The 23,251-nt window shown below is 44.8% G+C and overlaps 1 long non-coding RNA gene across 1 annotated transcript in view; it reads left to right on the top strand.

The window, feature by feature from the left end:
• The first annotated feature begins 15,206 nt into the window (after nucleotides 1–15,206).
• Nucleotides 15,207–23,251, top strand: part of LOC309648234 — a 205,000-nt gene continuing 196,955 nt past the window's right edge. Inside the window, exon 1 of the long non-coding RNA XR_014256542.1 lies at nucleotides 15,207–15,376. This is a non-coding gene — a long non-coding RNA (uncharacterized lncRNA). The remainder of the gene's footprint in view (nucleotides 15,377–23,251) is intronic.

Genomic DNA, 23,251 nt, shown 5'->3' with positions numbered 1-23,251 from the left:
TTTTCAGCCGCTTTCCCCGCAGTCGGGAAGAGGGGCGCTGACGCTGCAGCCGGACCCTGCGCCTCCCTTGCCCCGTTTCCCCTCAGGACGCTCAGGCCGACCCCCTCCTCACGCCCACCAGGCCTCGCGAGCCAGGACGAGGGCAGGGGCGAGAGGACGGACCGAAGTTCCCGGGGACCAGACGCTGGAGGCCGCTCTTTCTGCACAGCAGCGGCGGGTGGCAGCGAACCCCTGCCCCTCAGAAGCTGGTCTTGTGCTGCCGCCCGGGCACCGGACCAGGCGGAGGGTCGGCGCCCACTTACCCGGCCCGCCGTCCCCGCGACTGTCATGGCTTCGGCCGCCGGGGCACCTCCAGAGCCGGCAGCCTCAGTGAGGTCGCCCTCCCCTCGGGCTCCGGGGCAGTTCCGTGAAGGCGGAGGGAAGAGACGCCGCCTGAGCCGGGAGTTCCAGCTCTGAGGAAACGCGGGCTCTGTTCAGCGCGCAGTGGGTGGGACCGCTCTGCCCCGTGGCCTTCCGGGAGGGAGCGGGGCGGCGGGGGAGGGAGCCGCCAGGAGCGCAGGGCCCCGTCGGGGGTCCTGGAGGGGCGGCCCGGCCTGGGGGCCACGCCCATTGTGGCCGCAGCCCAGGCCTTTTTCCTGGAATCCTACACAAAAAAATTAGAAACATACACAGTCTATAGTAAATACTCACAAATGATTGTTGCTGCTGTGCTCACTATTCTATTAAAGGTGTAAATCCATAAAACACTTTAAGTTCAAAATTAAATGTGAATTTTTACCTTTCTAATTATGTCTCTGATATTCACAGTTGTGGTTAATGAATCAGAGACTGTGGCATCACTAGTTAAAAATGAGCTTGTTAAAAAAATAGAACTCAGGCCCACCGGACCTACTGAATCACAATCTGCACTTTTACAATCTCCCCAGTGTACTCCTGTACCCATGAAGAGTTGAAAGGTACATTTCTACCTCGACAGGTCTTTTCTCTATGAGAAATACACACATTTTATCCAGTTTGATATAAATAAAACACTCAAAAATGCATATGCCTGTGTTGAAACCATCATTTTATCATTTCTTTTCCAGACAAGTATAGTCTCTATATTGGTTTTGTGGATCACATGCCATACTCTTTTATTGTAGTTAGAAATAAGGTAGAGAAAGTTACTTTGTAAAAAAAAAATTATATATATATATATATATATATATATATATATATATATATATATGTATTAGTGGATAATTGAAGAGACTCTTCTAAATTAAAACCTTCTCTTAACTTGCTGTTTTCTTCTTGGGTCATATTATGAACTCTTCCCGTGGCCACATGGCATGTGTACGTTTAATTTCAGGGACTGCTGACATTCCAGGATGTGGCCATAGATTTCTGTCAAGAGGAGTGAGAATGCCTGGACCAAGATCAATGGGAATTGTACAGGGATGTGATGTTAGAGAAGTATAGGAACCTGCTCTCCTTGGGTGAGGATACCTTCCTTCCAGAATTCCTTATCCAACCACAGGGTTTGCAGTCCTTCATTTGTAGAATATCTCCTGGAATCTTCTGCTTCCTACAATAGGGTTTCAGATTGCAACGTTTCAGGAAAGATTGGGAGTTTGTGGGTATAATTTTTCTTATTCTTTTAAAATTGCAGCCTCCCTTTTAATATACTTTGTAACTGCTTGGGATGTGTCTATATGAACTGTGTACTATATGCTTCTGTTATAGTCCTTACAATATTTTATTGCCTTATTTTCTCTAACAATTTTCCATGGATTCTTTGGGCTTAAGGTATATTAAAAGGGAGACTGCGAATCTGGGACTTCCCTGGTGATGCAGTGATTAAGAATTCGCCTGCCAATGCAGGGGACCCGGTTGGATCCCCGGTCCGGGAAGATCTCACGTGCCACGGAACAACTAAGCCATTGGGCCACAACTACTGAGTCTGCACGCCACAACTACTGAAGCCGGTGTGTCTTGAGCCCATGCGCCATTTATTTTTTGGAGAATAAAACCACTTCTGAGTGATTAAAACTTAGGCCAGCTAGTCAAAATGCTTTATCACCTGTTCTTCTAAAACACTGGTCAATGGAACAAGTTTTACTAGGGATTACAGTGTAATTGTATTCTGGAGTTCATATGGGCAATATGGTTTATGACCTTGATGCTGGATCACGACATTTCAACGGTATAACTGCTATTAATTGTCTGTTTGTTCAACGATTACAGTCTCACGTGATCTGAGTTCAGACTGGAGTCATCCTGGTTGGTTTCTGTCTATTGCAGATTTTTTCCAGTATGAAAGGACAAGAGCAATACGGCTTCCTTTACAAAATGTCTTCAAACTAAATGATGATATAATCTACATTAAATTAATTTATACATACCCTACTGTAGAACAGGGTTCGTTACGCTGGCAGAGCCCGGTAATTATGTAAAACTGAAACTTTTTCTGCACTGGTTCAAGTCCTCTTCCTAAGAATATGTTTATAATCAACATTCTTTCACAAATTACCCAATTTAATTCACCATAGCATTCCTCATATTAACCAAATGGAAAATCCTAGGCTATATACAAATCCAGAAAGGGCCAAAAATCATCAGCCCCCATGGATGATTACAACCCATTGCTGAGGCATTCAAATTACTTATTAAAGAACCACTATGTCCATCAACATCATCAATTTATATATTATTGCCCCAATGCTAGCCATAACCCTGCCTCTCACAACATGAATTCCTCTTCCCATATCTTATCCACTAACTAGTATAAATGTAGGCATATTATTTCTATTAGCCATATCACACCTAGCCATTTATTCCATCCTCAGATCTGGATGAACTTCACATTCAAAATACTCACTCACTGGAGCGCCAGGAACAATAGCACAGACGATCATCTCATATGAAGTAATGTAGCAGTTATTCTATTCTCAGTCTTACTGGTAAATGGATCATTTACACTTTCAACAGTAATTATTACACAAGAACACCTATGACTAATTTTCTCCTGACCCCTACCCAGAATTTGATTATCTCCGCAGTAGCAGAAATCCAGTGAAGCCCCACTTGATTTAACAGAAGTAGAATCAAAACCTGTACATGTCTTCAATGTAGAAAATGTAGCAGGCCCATTCACCGCGTCCTTCCTAGAGAATATGTCAATTTCCCTATAATAAACGTTTCCACAGCAATCTATTTTTAGGAGCATTCGACAATCCCTAGGTGCCAGAATTATAGATTCTTTCATCTTGTAAATATAGTTTTCTTTAAAAAATAATTTTTATAGTTTTACTACCTTTAAACAAAATGTACTCCATTGCTGTGGAATATTCCTTCATAGGAACGTGCATGGTTCATTTCTGCATCCGTCTGTGATGGCCTTCAGGTTCCTTCAGGTTTGGCTCCTGTGGCTGCCAGTCCATGTCCGTGTGTCCTGGTGCAGCGCTGGTGGGTTTGTGTTCAACTGGGAGGAGCACTGTGGGTCTCTGTGCACGGACTTCGCTATCTGAGGCCCGATTGCTTCAGAAGTGGTTGCATCCCCCCGTTGCGTACCAGGCTTTCCATTGCTCCACATCCTGCTGATATTTGATACTATGTCTTTCATGTCTGCCATTCTGGTAGGCGTATGCACAGTATTTTTCTTATGGCTTTAATCCCTCTCTTGTTAGTGAAGTTGTGCATCTTGTGGTATTCATGGACTATTTCCTGTTGTTTTTGGAAAAGTTTTAAAAATTGTGGTCTGGTACACATAACATAAAATGTACTATCTTAACCATTTTTAAGTGCACATTTCAGGGTCAGGAAGTAATTCACACTGTTGTGCAAACCTGACCACCATCCTCCTCCAGAACTTTTTCATCTTGCAAAATTGAAACAGTCCACATTAAACACTCACTCCCCATTGTCCCTCCCTCAGCCTCTGGCCCTCAACATCCTACTTTATGTCTCTATATTTCCGACTGCTCTAGGAGCCTTGTATGAGTGGATCAAGCACTGTTTGTTTTTTTGTGTCTAGCTTACATCACTGAGCATAATGCCCTCAAGGTTCATCCCTGCTGCATCCTGTGTCAGAATTGACTTCCTTTTTAGGCTGAATAGCATTCCCTTGTATTGATGGACCGTGTTTTTCTTCTCCATTCTTCCATTAGTGGACACATGTAATATCTACATTCATTTCTGCTGTCATAATATTTGTGGAATAAAATCAGAAAGTCCTATGAATCAAAAGTCATTTGCCATTAACTTTTTTCTTAAACTTTTTGTTGTGGAAAACATCAAGGCTAAGAAAAGGGAAAAGTACATGTCAGCTTCACTTGTGTTCAGGAATTAATGCTTTACGGATTCACTTTATTCCCTGTGTGTGTGCTATGCGTGTGCATGTGCCTGTTTGCATAAATATGCTGTGCATGTGGATAGGTATGTGAACTTGCACACATTAGTGTGTGCATGGGCATATGGGTGCATGTGTGTTCACATGCTAGTGTGTGAATATATTTTTGCTGTGCACGTGCATATGTTTGTGTGTGTGCTGTGCCTGCCTGTGCGCACACCTGTGTGTTTGCTGGAACCACTTGCAAGTTGGCTGCAGACTGAATTGTGCCCCAGATATATCCGCACGCAGCTGCTCTAACAATCCTGCGTAGCCACGTAAAGGTCACAGATCTCAGGGATTTAAATGGATGGAGCAGGATATCCTGACACAGAGTTTGTCTTCCAATGACTGTCACTGTCTCAGTAACATCCTTCACACCTTCTTTAAGCCGCATTCAGGGTCCAGTTTAGACTCCCATTACATTCAGTCACCTGTCCCAGGTCCCCTAAAGCAACAATGTCACCGTTGGAGAGCCCGGCCAAGGCTGGGGGTGCCCCTCCTGTTGGTCTGGCCTCCAGGCCCTGCCCTTGGCTCCTGTTTCCTCATATCTCAGCCAGGCCCCGACTTGGATCGGGCCGCCACCTCTTTCCTCACAGGGTCCCATCGCCCAGTCAAGGGGGTTCATTCTCCCCCTAAACACAGCATCAGGAGTCGGGGGCTGACAGTCCACACTGGGTCTCCTTCATGTGAGACCCTGTGCTGTTGAAAGAGCAGGCACCCTGCCCTCGGGGGTGGGGGACTGGGGGGCGACATGCGGCCCACGATAGGCAGGCGGGTCTCCGGGTGGGGCGAGCCAGTGTGCAAGGAGTTCCGCGGTGGGTTCTCCTCTCCAACGGCTTCTGTGCCCCTACCTCTCCCCGTGCCTCCCCTCGAAGACAGTGCGGTGCCCGGGTTGGGAACCATGGGAGCCGTCAGCCACCGCCCCCTCTACACACACACACACACGCACATGCACACGCACACGCACACGCACACGCACACGCTGCAGGGAAGCAGGACCTGAGTGCAGGGCTCTCAGCGGCCCTGAGCGCCCCGCCCGGAATCGGCCAGCCGAATGGACAGACCGGATCTCCCGGCCCGGACCATGCAGGACTCTCCTGACCTGGCTTGCAGTGTGGCCGCCTCCTTCTGGAAGCCTGGGAGGCTGGAATCAGGCCACTTCTTGTCTGTCCTGGCAGCAGACTGGGCTGCACTCTAAGAAGTTCGTGGCTCGCCCGTGGATCCTGACCATCAGGTGGCCAGAGAAATTGGGAACATTTCTGTTTTACCTGTTGAAATATTTAATGACAAAGATTTTGTTCAGTTTCCTGACGTGGGTGTCCAAAGATGAGAGACCCATGTGTGTGATCTGTACCCCCTATGAGATCAGCCCTAAGCTAGTTTAAACATGATCAAGTTGTGTCTACATGGTAGATTTAGACCTCTGCATGTCCTGTCTACTGATTATGTTTAGAGCTGACCATGTGTTGTCTATAATAAGAAGATTTAGACCTGACCATGTTCTGTGTACGCTAGGACTATGGGGACCTGGGTAGAGACCCGGCCTGGCCTCAGTACTGGGAAGCTCCGTGCCTGCATCTGAATGTCAGTGCTTAGATGTCTGGGGTCTGGAGCTGAGGTGGGCTTGTCTACGTAACAGCCTCTCTTCTGAGTGTGGTGACCTGGTCCTCCCAAGGGTCAGTGCTATGGTCGGGGCCTTAGTCTTAATCCCTGCAAGGTTCACCTTCCCTGGGGCTCATGGAGAATCCTCAGGAGGACTACCTGGCAATAATTCCAATTTACCAGCACGTGCATGGTGCATAGGGAAGCAGGTTTAGCTGCTGAATTGATTGCAGGGCACGCAGATGGGGCAAAAGGCCGATGGGTGACAGCTGAGGCTGCTGCTGAGCTCTCCCTCCAGTCTACCGTCCCTACTCAGCAGAGTCCAGAGCTGCCCCTCGGCTTTCAGCCCTGCTGTCCTGTGAGTTTTCTCAACATGTAAGTGAGACGAGAAAGGACCGAGCATGCTAGCACCAGGGTCCTGTTTTCAACTTTAGTATGAAAGCTGTACAAACAGTTCAAATCACACAGAACCAAAGTGAGAAGAGGAGGACTCCTCTGGGACAAGTGTGGGGAAATGAGACCCACCTGACACTTTTTCCCATCCCAGGAGGTCCCAGGGACCCAGCTTGTTTCCACATTGGGGGAGCCCCCTGCAGAGCCATGGTGTCCTGACCAAGGGGACGTGAGACCCCAGGTGCAGGGTCTGGGGAGGTGAGGTCACCCTGGGACTGTGGACATGTGACCCAGGTGGAGGGGTCTGGGGAGGTGGGTCACCCTGGTGAGTGTGGATGTGTGGCCCCAGGTATAGGGTGCGGGGACTGTTTGGGTCTCACCATACCTGCATGGGTCAGGATCACATGGATGGGGAGACCGCATATGCGCTCTTTGCCTGCAGTGTGTCCTGTCCCCTTTGAGATTTCCAACCTCTGCATTAAGGGTGTTGTCCTGATTAACCTGTGGTTCCTTTTCTTCTCTTCATCGTGTCACAATCATATGAGGTCAGGCATGTTTGAGTGGGTTGCTGCTCTGTGTTCCGGTGAGTGACAACACTTGGTGGTATCGTATTAATACTATAGCATATCATATGTCTAATCTATGGGGGTCACCACTGCCTGGGTCCCCCTGGACAGAGGTCAGGTGAGCACAGACTAGCCCCCCCTAAGAATGGTCTCCCACGTGCTCTGTGAGGGTACCGTGATGGCCCCTAAGGTAGGGGACTGTGTCTGGGCCTCCGACATTTGTGATGAAGGGGAGTCGAAATGGAATCTCAATTAACAAGACATTATTTTAAGAATTTATTTTAAGTGAAATAAAACACACGTCACATACCCTTTACCATCATCACCATTTTAAGTGCACGTTTCTGAGGCATCAGATAGATTCACTTTCTCGTGGAGCCATCACCACCATCACTAGAACTTTTCGTCCTGCAAAACCAAAATTCCACAACCATGAAAGTCTCATTCCCCATTCCCTCCCACTGCCCCTGGCACCGATATCCACTTCAGTCCCTGAGTTGTCGACTGCAGGGCACCCACTGGAGTGGAATCCTGCAGTGTTTGCTGACGGGTCATTTTGGAAGAGCTGACTTTCAGTCTGAAGCTCTGCCTGTTCGCATCTGAAGAATCAGCATTTAAGGAGAGGGTGTATGAGGAAGGGGGTGTATGCGGGACAAAGGTGTCCGGGGTGCAGGTGAGCCAGGACCTGACCAGCTGCCTTTTGGGTCCTCTGGTCCCATCTCTTGGTCTGTGCCTCATCTGCATCATCACTGTCCCCGCTGGCACCGCTGGGGTGTTGTTGTCTGAGTGAGAGTCCCCTGGTGCCCCTGCTCTCCTCCCCTCCTCCTGCTGGTTGGGGAGGGAACTGCTTGCTGTGTGGTCTCTACTCCTGAGGCATGAAGGACCCTGTAGCATGGACCTGCAGAGTGTGGGGTGTGGTCCCAAGAGCATGGGGCCCACATAGGACACGACATCGGGCCGTGACAAGTGCTAGGGCTGCCTCATCACTGACAGGGAATGTTGCCCAGATCCTGCTCCAGAGGGCGTGGTGGGTGGCCTGGGACCCTAGAGGCCCCATTCCTATACTGGAGCTTGGAGAGTGCATCCCCATGGGCTGCAGATTCACCCCATATCTCAGACATATCCCTCTGTCCTGTCTTTGAACTCAGGAAAACGAGCTCTCTTGTCCACAACATAGGCCGGGTCCTGTTGATATTAGGATTCCTTAAGTTAGGCGTCCTGGGATAGCAGCTTCTTTTAGGCCTGAGAAGGAACAACTCTGGTGTGTACAACAATTTCAGATGAAACTAATATTCAATGACTATCCCTAACTACTCGGTTGTTGACTTTTATTAGGCATTATTCTCCTGGTTTTAGCTCTGATGTGGGGATTACAGAGGAGTCAACATTTAAATCTTCGTAATCTGTGTATTTGTAGCTTCAGTATCTTTACTGACCCATAGTTTTTTATGGTTTGGGAAGAGTTATTGATTTCATGTATCATGTAAAGGATTCACAATGATGATAGGGCCATTAAGATTACAATAATAGCTAGTAAATTGTTCACATTTTCTCTACCTGTGCATCTATTGTATGCCTATGAGTTTAGATGTCAATATTAGTGAAATGATATAGAGGACTAGAGAACTTATTTTAAAAATCACTATTAATGTGTGATGAAGAAAATGTAAAAGTTCTTCCATAATCGGTGATGTTGTATCTTGAGAGCCTAGATGAAATTGATATGCCTTAGTCATATACAGGATTTTAGCCTATCATTTAACTTTGACAAAGCTACATCACTTTTTACTTTTATCTCATTTATTGAGGAAGACATAATTGTTATGGTGTTGGCTTGAAACTGGTTGAAAAGGACTTGAGTCCTTCCTTATTTTACATTTACATAGGTAGGATCTTGAAACGTAGGATATGGTGGAGGACATCCGTGTAACCATTCTAGGTTAGGAGTAGCAATTCCCACTGCTAAGACTTCTTGTTTAGACACAAATGCTTTTCAAAGTATGAAGATTATTAGCATTACTGCTGCTACTGAGATGAATGAGCCTAAAGACAAAATATTTCATGTTGTGTGTGCCTCAGGGTACTCAGACTAACGTAGTGACATCCCTGAGAGGCCACGAAAGTGCTGCAGGAAGTCATATTTACTACTACAAATATACTTGTGAAGTGAATTTTTGCTCATGCTGAGTTAACTGTATAACCTGAGAATAGTGGGAATCAGTGTAGAAAGCCTCCTATAATAGTGAAGACTGCTCCCATGGACATTAGGTCATGGAAGTGTGCTACTACATAGTATGTATCCTGGAGGACAATGTCTGGGGATGAGTTGACTAAGATGATTCCTGTCAAACCACCTACTGTAAAAAGAAAAACTAAAGCCTAAAACTCATAATATAGTGGGAGGTCATATAGTATTACCTCCGTGAACAGTTGCTAACCAGGGACTTCCCTGGTGACGCAGTGGTTAAGAATTCGTCTGCCAATGCAGGGAACACGGGTTCGAGCCCTTGTCTGGGAAGATTCCACATGCCGCGGAGCAAAAAGCCCGTGTGCCACAACTACTGAGCCTGCCCTCTAGAGCCCGCAAGCCACAACTACTGAATCCCACGCGCCTAGAGGCCGTGCTCTGCAACAAGAGAAGCCACTGCAATGAAAGGGCTGCACACCGCAACGAAGAGTAGCTGCCGCTCACCGCAAACAGAGAAAGCCCATGCGCAGCAACCAAGACCCAACACAGCCAAAAAAAAAAAAGAAAAGAAAAAGAAAAATTAAATAAAGAGTTGCTAATCAGCTAGATACTTTTACTCCTGTAGGGATAGAAGTAATTACGGTAGCTGATGCAAAGTATGCTCCTGAGTCCACAGCTATCCCTATGGTAAACATATGATGGGCCCACAAGAGAACTCCTAAAAAACCAAAGGACATGACTCATACTATTCCCAGATAGCTGAAAGGCAATTTTTGTCCTAAATAGTAGGTAATGCTATGTGAGTTTATAACAAACCCTGTTAGGCCATGAATACAGACTTCAGGGTGAGCAAAGTATCAAAAGAGGTGTTGCTATAGGATTCGGTTTCCTCCTGCAGGGTCAAGGAAAGTAGTGTTTAGATTTCTATCTCTTAACAGCATGGCAATTCTGGCTGCTTGGACTGAGATTGGTAATTATAGTAATATGGCTATAGTTGGGGAAGATTAAACAAATAATGGTGTTTGGTATTGGGATATGACTGCTGGTTTTGTATTAAAGACTATAGTAATAAAAGTAATAATACCAAGAATTGAGGAGACACCTGCTAAATGTAAGGAGAAAACAGTTAGGTCGACAGAGGCTCCTGCATGGGCCAGATTGCAGGCTAGAGCTGAATACACCGTCCCACTGGTACCAGAACCAGCTTCTACTATTGGTGATATGAGTAGGAGTAAGAATGATGGGGGAAGTAGTCAAAAGTTTATATGATTTATTGGGGGAAATGCTACTTCAGGTGTCCGAGTTATTAGTGGCCCAAGTCAGTTTTCAAAGCCTGCAATCATAACGGGTACAGCTATAAAGAAAATTATTACAAGTGCAGGGACTGTTATGACAACCTTACAGATTTGGGCATCTCCAAGTAGCGGTCCAGGTCAGCATAGCTCAGCCTGGATTAATATAATTAAGGTGCTGCCTGCTACTCCAGCTCAAGCACCAAATAGTAAATATAAAATGCCGATATCTTTGTGATTTGTTGAAAATAATCAGCAGTGTATGAACCGAGGTAAAATGACTGAGTTAGCATTAGACTGTAAATCTAAAGACAGAGATTGAGCCCTCTTTCTGGCAAACCCTGTGGTGAATCAACAAATTGAATTGTAACTTCAGAGAAGCAGCTTCAATTCTGCCAGTGATTATCCTGCCTTTTTTTTTTTTTCTTTTTTTCTTTCTCAAATGAAGGAGAAGTAGACTGAAGCCAGTTGACTAGAGGATTTGCCTGTTAACTAAAGTTTCCTGGGGTTAAAACTCATCAATCTCGTAAAGATTTGGCTTCAATACAGTGTTTGCTTTACATTCAATTGATGTAGAATAAAGTCTTGCAATCCTTATTTTTAGGAATTAAGTAAATTTCACTTGTTTAGGGTTTTGAAAGCTCTTGGTCTGAACTAACCTAAATTCCTAGTCCAGCACCGATAGAATGGGTGTTGTGTGTAGTAACCGTGTGGGTATTATGATTGGTAATGATAGGAAGGTTATTTCTTTGTATGTTCAAATTGTTTTGTGTTTGTGTTGTTTAATGAAGGGAATATAGTTAGTGATGTGGAGTATGTTAGCTGCAAGTAGAAATATATGCTGAGGACAGCTATGATGGCTATTAGTGTTGGTAGAATGATGTTGTCGTTTTTGTTATCTCTTGGATAATTATTCATTTGGGTAGAAAGCCTGATAGTGATGGGCGATGTCCTAATGATACTATAATGGTGAGGAAAATGATTGTGATGGGAGGTGTTTTATCTCATGTGTGTGATAATGATACTCTTGTAGTACATGATCTGGGCATAAATAAGAAGAAGATAGTGTTGTTATGATATAAATTAGTATGTTTAGGATTGTTATAATCTGAATATACATTATAAGAGCTGTTATTCATCCTATATGGGCAATTGATGAGGAGGGTGTAATATTTTCCAGGTGAGTATGGCGAAGTCTGCCTCAGCCTCCAGCTATGATTTATAATATCACTATGATTAATAGTATATTTAGGTTGATGGATGGTGACATGTGGTATAAAACTGATAGGGGTGCAATTTTGTCATGTTGATAGCATCAGGTCTGCTGTTCATGGGATGCCTCGTGTGACTTCAGGCACTCAGAAGTGAAATGGGGAAAGTCCTACTTTTGTGACAAGGGCGATTGTCATGAGGGTGGATGCTGCTGGATTAAAGATTCTTGTTATTCATTGTGCTCTTTGACCAGAGTATATTAGATTAATGATAATAGCCATTATAAGTAGTATTGATGTGGTGGACTGTTTTAGGAAATATTTGTTGGATGCTTCTGTAGCTTATGGGTTCATGTTTTTTATTAGAATGGGGATACCATTAACCAGTGTGAGCTTGTTATACAATTATATTTCCTGAGAAAATGGTCAGTAGAATGATGGTAAAAACAATGAGAGTTTATTAGCACAGGAAGGATATACAAAAATATTTTGGGGGTATGGGCCTGAAGCTTACTTAGAGAACTTTACTATATAGCATGTGGTGTAATGTGGTAGGTAGCATGGAGAATGTAAAATTATTAGGAAGAATTCAATTCCAGGAATCAGAGCATTGAAACTTCTATGATTTACTCTTTCAAAGTAACTCTTTTGTCAGACATATTTCTTAAATTTGTGGTGGGTTGCCTGGTATGATGACAAGTAGTGAATACTCTCATATACATAAGGTTAATGTTAGTCGTAAAAAAACTTTTCATAAGAGATGTATGCGTTGATCATATTAAAATTGTAGGTAGGAGGCTCAAATTCGTAGAAAGGAGATTGTTAGATGTGTTTTAATAATGACTTGGGCTGTATATAATTCTGGCACCTAGGGATTGTCGAATGCTCCTAAAAATCGATTGCTGTGGAAATGTTTATTATAGGGAAATTGACATATTCTCTAGGAGGGACGGGCTGAATGGGCCTGCTACATTTTCTACATTGAAGACATATACAGGTTTTGATGCTACTTCCGTGAAATCAAGTGGGGCTTCATTGGATTTCTGCTAATGAGGAGATAATCAAATTCTGGGTAGGGTTCAGGAGAAAATTAGTCTTAGGTGTTCTTGTGTAATAATTACTGTTGAAAGTGTAAATGATCCATTTACCAGTAAGACTGAGAATAGAATAACTGCTACATTACTTCATATGAGATGATTGTCTGTGCTATTGTTCCTGGAGCTCCAGTGAGTGAGTATTTTGAATGTGAAGTTCATCCAGATCTGAGGATGGAATAAATGGCTAGATGTGATATGGCTAATAGAAATAATATGTCTACATTTATACTAATTAGTGGATAAGATATGGGAAGAGGAATTCATGTTGTGAGAGCCAGGGTTAAGGCTAGCATTGGGGCAATAATATATAAATTGATGATGTTGATGAACATAGTGGTTCCTTAATAAGTAATTTGAATGCCTCAGCAATGGGTTGTAATCATCCACGGGGGCTGATGATTTTTGACCCTTTCTGGATTTGTATATAGCCTAGGATTTTCCATTTAGTTAATATGAGGAATGCTATGGTGAATTAAAATGGGTAATTTGTGAAAGAATGTTGATTATAAACATATTCTTAGGAAGAGGACTTGAACCAGTGCAGAAAAAGGTTCAGTTTTACATAATTACCGGGGTCTGCCACCGTAACGAACCCTGTTCTACAGTAGGGTATGTATAAATTAATTGAATGTAGATTATATCATCATTTAGTTTGAAGACATTTTGTAAAGTAAGCCGAATTGCTCTTGTCCTTTCATACTGGAAGAAATCTGCAATAGACAGAAACCAACCAGGATGACTCCACTCTGAACTCAGATCACGTGAGACTTTAATCATTGAACAAACAGACAATTAATAGCAGTTATATCGTTGAAATGTCGTGATCCAGCATCAAGGTCATAAACCATATTGCCCATATGAACGCCAGAATACAATTACACTGTTATTCCTAGTAAAACTTGTTCCATTGACCAGTGTTTTAGAAGAACAGGTGATAAAGCATTTTGACTAGCTGGCCTAAATTTTAATCACTCAGAAGTGGTTTTATTCTCCAAAAAATAAATGGCGCACTGGCTCAAGACACACCGGCTTCAGTAGTTGTGGCGTGCAGACTCAGTAGTTGTGGCCCAATGGCTTAGTTGTTCCGTGCCACGTGAGATCTTCCCGGACCGGGGATCGAACCGGGTCCCCTGCATTGGCAGGCGAATTCTTAATCACTGCATCACCAGGGAAGTCCCAGATTCGCAGTCTCCCTTTTAATATACCTTAAGCCCAAAGAATCCATGGAAAATTGTTAGAGAAAATAAGGCAATAAAATATTGTAAGGACTATAACAGAAGCATATAGTACACAGTTCATATAGACACATCCCAAGCAGTTACAAAGTATATTAAAAGGGAGGCTGCAATTTTAAAAGAATAAGAAAAATTATACCCACAAACTCCCAATCTTTCCTGAAACGTTGCAATCTGAAACCCTATTGTAGGAAGCAGAAGATTCCTGGAGACATTGTACAAATGAAGGACTGCAAACCCTGTGGTTGGATAAGGAATTCTGGAAGGAAGGTATCCTCACCCAAGGAGAGCAGGTTCCTATACTTCTCTAACATCACATCCCTGTACAATTCCCATTGATCTTGGTCCAGGCATTCTCACTCCTCTTGACAGAAATCTATGGCCACATCCTGGAATGTCAGCAGTCCCTGAAATTAAACGTACACATGCCATGTGGCCACGGGAAGAGTTCATAATATGACCCAAGAAGAAAACAGCAAGTTAAGAGAAGGTTTTAATTTAGAAGAGTCTCTTCAATTATTCACTAATACATATATATATATATATTTTTACAAAGTAACTTTCTCTACCTTATTTCTAACTACAAGAAAAGAGTATGGCATGTGAGCCACAAAACCAGTATAGAGACTATACTTGTCTGGAAAAGAAATGATAAAATGATGGTTTCAACACAGGTATATGCATTTTTGAGTGTTTTATTTATATCAAACTGGATAAAATGTGTGTATTTCTCATAGAGAAAAGACCTGTCGAGGTAGAAATGTACCTTTCAACTCTTCATGGGTACACGAGTACACTGGGGAGATTGTAAAAGTGCAGATTGTGATTCAGTAGGTCCGGTGGGCCTGAGTTCTATTTTTTTAACAAGCTCATTTTTAACTAGTGATGCCACAGTCTCTGATTCATTAACCACAACTGTGAATATCAGAGACATAATTAGAAAGGTAAAAATTCACATTTAATTTTGAACTTAAAGTGTTTTATGGATTTACACCTTTAATAGAATAGTGAGCACAGCAGCAGCAATCATTTGTGAGTATTTACTATAGACTGTGTATGTTTCTAATTTTTTTGTGTAGGATTCCAGGAAAAAGGCCTGGGCTGCGGCCACAATGGGCGTGGCCCCCAGGTCGGGCCGCCCCTCCAGGACCCCCGACGGGGCCCTGCGCTCCTGGCGGCTCCCTCCCCCGCCGCCCCGCTCACTCCCGGAAGGCCTCGGGGCAGAGCGGTCCCACCCACTGTGCGCTGAACAGAGCCCGCGTTTCCTCAGAGCTGGAACTCCCGGCTCAGGCGGCGTCTCTTCCCTCCGCCTTCACGGAACTGCCCCGGAGCCCGAGGGGAGGGCGACCTCACTGAGGCTGCCGGCTCTGGAGGTGCCCCGGCGGCCGAAGCCATGACAGTCGCGGGGACGGCGGGCCGGGTAAGTGGGCGCCGACCCTCCGCCTGGTCCGGTGCCCGGGCGGCAGCACAAGACCAGCTTCTGAGGGGCAGGGGTTCGCTGCCACCCGCCGCTGCTGTGCAGAAAGAGCGGCCTCCAGCGTCTGGTCCCCGGGAACATCGGTCCGTCCTCTCGCCCCTGCCCTCGTCCTGGCTCGCAAGGCCTGGTGGGCGTGAGGAGGGGGTCGGCCTGAGCGTCCTGAGGGGAAACGGGACAAGGGAGGCGCAGGGTCCGGCTGCAGCGTCAGCGCCCCTCTTCCCGACTGCGGAGAAAGCGGCTGAAAACCCCTCCCGAGGCGCGCAGGCCCCTTATTCAGCCGTGTCCCTCTGCGCTCCTTCCTCCCTGAGCTAAAGTACCGGTGGGAGGGGACAGGGCAGGGAACTGGCGCAGGTAATGGGGAACATCCAAAGGTGATTGTTAACTAAGGAAAACCAGCTCTCCCAAGGTGAGGAATGCGGCGCTTTTCTTTGCCTGGGCTCACTGAATTCCTTCCTTTGATATGCACCTCAGCTCTCTGGGGCCTGCATTCTGTATTTGCATATCCTGAGTGCCTCAGGGCCCGCCAGCTCACATTGGAAGGCTGCAAGTGCTGAAGACTGTGACATCCTTTGTTTACTGATAGGGCAAGAACTATTCCATTTCTCACAGGCTTGAGGGGCAGACAGTGGAAAAAAGTCAGAGAATCTCACTCGGCCTCTACTTTGGTTTACATATAGATAATATTTATACTTAACTGTGCTAATAGAGGTTCTCAAGTCCAATCAACTTGTACTACTGCCCTCTATGTATCAATTTCATCAATATCATAAGATAAATGCCTATAGAATTGACTTAATCCATTTAAATAGGATAATGATTTTGAAAGGAAACATAATAGAAATATAACAACGAAACCTTTACCACTAAAGGCTGGGTCTGGAACACCCTAAATAAATGTTCCATTGTTAAAATATTGAAAGATGTAGTCAATAGAAATATCAACAAAAATGACAAATAATAAGGGTAGCAGAATGTTGAAATGTTCTATCTTTATCATTAAAGTGGCAGAAAATCATTTATTAGTAGGCACTGGGGGCAGAAGATGACTGATTTTATATCTGTGTCATATTTGTGCAGTTGTTTCAACAAGTAACTTAAAGACATAATGGAAAAACAAGGAGGTTTGTGCCTGAGATCATGTTGATGTGAAACCAGGGATGGCCACCTTGTGCCAGGTGAGTTAAGTTTACCTGGCAGGTAGACCGCAGAGCTCCTGGGAAGCAAGGGTTGGAATTTTTCTGCTGGGTGCCCCTTAGGTTCTGTGACTTGACTGACTGTGAGTCATGTTTCGGGAAAGACCTGATCACAGGAAAAGGGTGGGAAAAGAGTTCTTTGGGGAGCAGCTAACAACATTCATCACAGGAAAAGGGTGGGAAAAGAGTGCTTTGGGGAGCAGCTAACAACATTTATCACAGCTCACGGCCTGAATGAATTTTAAAGAAACAGGAAAACAAATGCTGCTTATGGAATTAGAGAATGTGAGGGCTGGACAATCCCAGAAAATGAGGAACACCCATCCCATTTTCCAGATGACAAAACAGAGGTCCAGCAACGTGAAATCCCTCACCCAAGTTGCACCCGTCTCTCCTCCCCACTACGTGGTTCATGAAAGCAGGACTCTTCCTGTCTTTATCACTGCTGAACCCCAAAAAGGAACAGGCATCTAGCAGCTGCTCCAAAAATTTGGGTTGACTGTAGGAACAATGCTATTTCTTTCTTTCTCACTCTTATTCAGGATTGTGCCAAGAACTCCCCAGCTTGCAATGTAATTCGATAAATGTAAATATTAATTGAGTTTTGTTGTGATGAGGACTTAGGCTTTGAAGGTAACAGACTTGTTTCAGACATTGGTTCTGCCACTCCATAGCTGTTTGGCTTTGGGAAAATTACTAAACCTCTCTGAGATTATTTCCTCCTTTGTAAAGTGGGGATAAATCTATCTGAGCCAGCAGAGCAGCTGCATGAGAGATGTGCACTAAATATTGGTCTTTCTCACTCTCCTACGCCATCTCTCTGTTCTTCCCAGAGAAGCTGTACTGAAGGATATAGTACCTTTTTAAAATAGTTAACTAATTAATTAATTAATTTGTTTTTGGCTGCGTTGGGTCTTCGTTACTATGCCCAGGCTTTCTCTAGTTGTGGCAAGCGGGGGCTACTCTTTGTTGCGGTGCGCGGGGTTCTCATTGCGGTGGCTTCTCTTGCTGGGCTTGTTGTGGAGCACTAGTTCTAGGCACACGGGCTTCAGTAGTTGTGGTCTGCAGGCTCAGTAGTTGTGGCCCATGGGCTTAGCTGCTGCGCGGCATGTGGGATCTTCCCTGATCAGAGCTCGAACCCATGTCCCCTGCCTTAGCAGGCAGATTCTTAACCACTGCACCACCAGGGAAGTCCGATATAGTACTTTTTAAAGAGGGGTTTGAATTTATTTCAGATTGTGTACATTTTTCTTGTAGAAAAGATTATTCCACTATAGAAACATAAACACGCAAAACCACTCCAAATGCAGTATTCTATGGTTTAGATATTATCAGTCACATTTTATAAGTAATTGGGCAAATGCCAAAGCACTAGGTACTGGGGCGTAAGAAGACTCAAATCTGTGGTGACCCCACCCCAATTTCAAGAGCAGGGTGTGCTTTTCAAATCCATGTTTCATCTGGTCTTTGTTTCTCATCCATCCTCTCTCTGTGTCTGCCTTTCTCAAGAAGGCTCAGATCCTCGGCTTTCACACCCTCCCGGCTGGCTGTGCCCCAGCTCCCGGCCTGGAACCTCTGCGTGCCTGGGTGTGCCTGCTCCCCCTGTGCATCACCAGCTTTGCCAGGGAGCTGCTGTATCATGCACTGCTTGCTGTACCCAGAGTACCTGGACCCTTCTGGTACATGAAGTGCACCCTCCTCACCATGTGTGCAGCCCATCCCCTTACCTTATATCCTGCCTCTAAGCCAGGCTTGGGGGTGACTACAGTGTGCATTCAGCTGTGTGAGGTGCTGGGATCAAAGTGAAGTTCCCAACTTTTGAAGTGGCAGGCTTGAGGGGCACACAGTGATTTAAAGTCGGGTCACCTGACTTAAAGGGGGGACTGATTGATTTAAAGCCAAGGCAGCTGACTTAAAGCCTGCGTCCCTCAGCTGCAGGACGAGACCAATTTTGGCGGTGCACAGGTTCGCTCCAAGCCAGCACTGCTGTTCAGGAAGAGATTCCAGTAGCGCCTTAGTGCAGGGGGACTTGGTCCGTTGTCTTGCCCCTGCCCTCAGAGGGGGGCCACCTGCTCTTCTGGAGAATCAGGGAGGGGGAAGTGCAGAGTCCCGGCTGGAGTTGCGGCACCGCTTGTCTGATGGCAGGGAAAGGGGGACAGGGCTGTGTGGTGTCCTGGGGCTGGACTCAGCAGGTCGACTCAACCTCTCAGCCTCCTAACCTCCCCCCCCCCCACACAATCCACAAGAGTTTCCAATAATATGTAATTGCGCCTTAGGTTCTCGGTCTTCAACCTCATCCCCAGGCTCCCAGGTCCCTTGATTCAGCCAATTCCTCTGTGCTCTTTCTTCTATTAGATACAGTCCCAGAGGGAGGGGCTGGGGGATGGGACTGGAGGGATGCCGGCAGCACTGGCCTCAGCTGACTAAAGAGATCTGGGCCTGCGTTATCACACATGTGCGAGGACCCTTAAGGTGGAATCGAGGGGGCCAGTTAGAGGCAGTCCTTGCTGCCTCAAGTGAGTATGGATCACCGTCGGGTGGGGAGCACGCTGACCCCTGAGAAATACTGTAAGGAGGATGTGTTGCTCCCTCGGCTTCAAGGACGTGGGTGGGCTTCAGGGCTCCAGTTCCCCTCCAGGCCTCCAGGTCCGACTGCACCACAGCGGCCTTGCAGACCCGCCTTCCTGTCCCAGAACTTTCCAGGCTCCAGGAAGAATCCAGACAGCAGAGATGGTGCCTGAGGGCTCCAGCTTGAAAAGTGCTGTCCCTGGGGACCCAACAGTGGAGGGAGGAAGGGTGAAGGGAGTGGGGGGGTGGGGTCGGGAAGGGTGGCTGCCCTGGGAGACGTTGAGAGAGAAATATCGCCCCCCACACCCCCTGCCCCTGCAACTGACCCATTGATGCCATAGGATCTCAGGGCCTTTTAGTCAGAGATGCCTCTGCTTCTTTACTCCTGTGTTCAAAACTATGCAAAACCAACTCTTCATCCTCTTGCTGCCTTGCCAGGACTTTTAAAGCACTGTTCTTTTGAAGCACTCGTTCCCTAAACTGCAGTTTGGAGCTGTCCCAGCTATTTAAAAGTGTTCTCCTTAAACTGAGACTAAAGCCTACTCTTTTGGAAAAACGGCCTTCACTTCACTGGAGATCGTCTTTTCTGCCCATTCCTTCTTCTACTGCCCTCTTAAGAACCCCTGTGCTCAAAGAGCTTGGTGATTTATTTTTTGCTTGATGTCAAAAAGAAACCTTCCCCATGCACTCCAAAAAGCTTTCCTGGAACATAGGTGTTTCACAACCATGAGAGTGTTTTGCAGTTAGTATACACTGGGTAGAGTGCCTAGCAATCCCTCCAAGAGCCAGAGGTGAGCAGACCTTTACTTATTTGATTGGATGCCCTTCAAGTTTAGGAAGGTCCCATTCTTATGACCCAGCAGGTAAGACAGAGCCCTGGATGGCTGTGGCTGTGATTAGATAACTTCTGATGATTTTATTTCCCTTACTGAGCTGCTGCTTCTAGGTTAAATTCGTTTTATTACCTGTCCATTTTTAAAGAAAGGCTGACAAAGTCACTGTAATAGGTCAGGAGTCTGAACTCAGGGTTGGTCAAAGGTACTCACAGGGAGGAAGGTGGATAAAAATAGGTGGGTAAAATAGGAGGGTTGGCAAGTACAGCCAGGACACCCGTGTTCATCATGCATACTAATAAAGGCCAGAATCTCCTCATTTATCTCTGGTGGGAAGTTCTGATGGTTTCACAGGATCAAACTCAAATCATATTCAAACTAGGGGATTTCCCTGAGCATAAAAGGAAGTATCCGTCCCTAGCAGGAGTCGCTGCCGAGGAATAAAGACGTAGATGTAGAGAACGGACCTGAGGACACAGGGAGGGGGAAGGGTATGCTGGGATGAAGTGAGAGAGTGGCATGGACATATATACACTACCAAAGGTGAAATAGATAGCTATTTTGAAGCAGCTGCATATAGCACAGGGAGATCAGCTCAGTGCTTTGTGACCACCTAGAGGGGTGGGATAGGGAAGGTGGGAGGGAGACACAAGAGGTAGAGGATATGGGGATATATGTATACGAATAGTTGATTCACTTTGTTATACAGCAGAAGCTAACACAACAAGGTAAAGCAATTATACTCCAATAAAGATGTTAACAACAACAACAACAACAAAAAACCCAAAATCTAAGTCAATCAAGCCAACGGAGACAATGTATGTGTTTACAGTTCAAGAAATCCACAAGGGAATCCTTTATTCTGTAGGCAATGAATGGTCCATTTGAAAAGGAAAAAATTTTCTAAAATGTTGTCTTTCCATTTATTGTTCAGAACATCATTTTTATACCTCTGCATTTCTTACTATTCAAAGCCAAGTCACGTGAGTTACAGGGAAGCAGCTGATGGATTTAAAGTTGGGTCACTTGATTTAAAAACCAGTGGCAGTTGATTGATTTAAATCCCGGTCATATGACATGAGGAGGGGGTGCTAAAAACTGCTTTTTCATCTCTGGCTCAGAATATCATATTTACCTTGGTTTTTCTTATGATTTAGAAAACTTGAGCTGTCTCTCCTTGGAATCATCAGGAGAAAAATACAGTATTTCAGGTTCATTCTTGAAACCAACTTCTCACGGTTAAGGTGTATTGGCTAAAAGATCTTCCTTCTTCAAGAGATTCCAAACCTCTGTAAGACACTTCATTGTAATTGGAGAAAAAAGAAGAATGAATTCAGGCCAGCAGCTGCAGGTGGCCAAGGCAGCCCCCAGGACTAGGGAAGGAGGAGGAGGAAGGGCTGAGAGTTGCCATTAGAGCAGACAACCTCCAGAGGGCGCTGAAGCACCGGCAGAGCCCACCTGCCACTCCCAGTTTGGCACTCCAGGGTCAGATTTGGGTTTGGAGATGGGGTTGCTGTAACCCCAAGGAGGTGAGCAGAGAGGAGGAGTTGATTACCGGTCTCCTCTGACTCTCTGACCCAAATTGCCTGGCCTAACAGGGGGGACAGGGTTTTGCTTTCAGCAAACTGATGGGGCACTTCCATGCTGGTCGGGTTGCCCAGTGGCCCGACAGCCTGACAGGCTGACTGCGGTGTGACTGCCCTTTGTTTCTCCAGAATCTGTGCATCAGGAGGTGCATGGGTGCGGGAGCCCATCCACCGCCCCTCCCCCCAAGGGGGATGGCACCTTCCCTGGCTGTACCCTATGATCACCAGGTACTTGAAATGAATGCAAGTTTTTTGACTGCAAGGAAAAGCTCACATAACCGTTTCTTCCTCATAATGTGTGGGATTTACTATAATGGAAGGACATTAGAAAGAACAGGTAGAAAACTCACCTGTTGGTCTCCATGTAGGAGTTTATTTTGCATGAATCCCTCCTACGTGAGTAGATAGCAGAGGTTTATTTTTGTTCCCGTGTGTGTAGTTGTGGCAGAGGATGTAGGTATGGTGATTTGAAGCCCTCAAAGAAATATTCTCAGAACTCTCAAGATTTCTCTTGATCGGAACCGAAAGAGACCTGGAAAAGGAGGAAAAGAAAAGGAGGAGGGAGAACGAATGACTGTTTCTCAGTAAATTCACCTTCCTGGTTGATTGTTCTGTCTTCTCATTTCTTTTAACTTCTATGTATGTCTAATGGAATAATGTAGAAAGGCTGATTTTTATGCTTTAAAAGATTTTACATCACAAAGAAACTAGAAGTGGCTAACAGAACTTATTCAAATCAACTTTGCATAGAGACTTTGATATTAAACTTGGATACTAAAATGGGTTTATCCCAATTTTCTCTTTCTTTTTGAGTGAATATTTGTAACATATTTTTGTAGATAATAATTTATCCTAGATATACAAAATTGTGAGAATGGGTACCATTTTTTACCACTTAAATGATTTCTTTTAAATGAATAGATTGTACACTTTAAATGCCAATGTTGTGTCTTACGTGTTGTTTTTTAATTCCTTGATTTCCAAAACTTGTGTTTATTTAATTGATTTCTATCTAATAATCTGTGTCTCCCCTTTATTGTTTCTTACTTTATATTTTATTGATCTATAGTTAATTTACGTTATTTTATTAGTTTCAGAGGTACAGCATAGTGATTCATAAATGTTTAGGTTCTTCTCCATTTATAGTTATTATAAAAGAGTGGCTATATTCCCCATGCTATACAGTACATCACAGTAGATTGTTGATTTTATACATAGTGGATTGTACCTCAAAATCTCCTACCACTATTTTGCTCCTCCACCCTATCTCTCCCTGCTGGTAACCACTAGTCTGTTCTTTAATCTGTGAGTCTGTTTTTTTGTTGTTATGGTATTCAATTTTTTAGATGCCACGTGTAAGTGATAACATACCATGCTTGTTTTCTCATACCATACCATGCTTTTTTTCTCATAACATGCCATGCTTGTTTTCTCTGCGGTTTATTTTACTAAGCATAATACCCTCCAAATCCATCCATGTTCTTGCAAATGGCAAAATTTCATTTTTTGCTGAAGTCATCATAAAAAATCTTTTTTATCCACGAAGCTATTGATGAACACTTAGTTTGACTCTATATCTTGGCTATGGCAAATAACACTGTTATGAACATTGGTGTGCAGTTATTTTTTTTTGAAATA

This window comes from Balaenoptera physalus, assembly GCF_965194825.1.
Source record: "Balaenoptera physalus genome assembly, chromosome: 1".
In the NCBI taxonomy this organism is placed as follows: Eukaryota; Metazoa; Chordata; class Mammalia; order Artiodactyla; family Balaenopteridae; genus Balaenoptera; species Balaenoptera physalus.
Note: the sequence above shows the minus strand (reverse complement) of the source record. Positions and strands in the feature narration are given on the sequence as shown.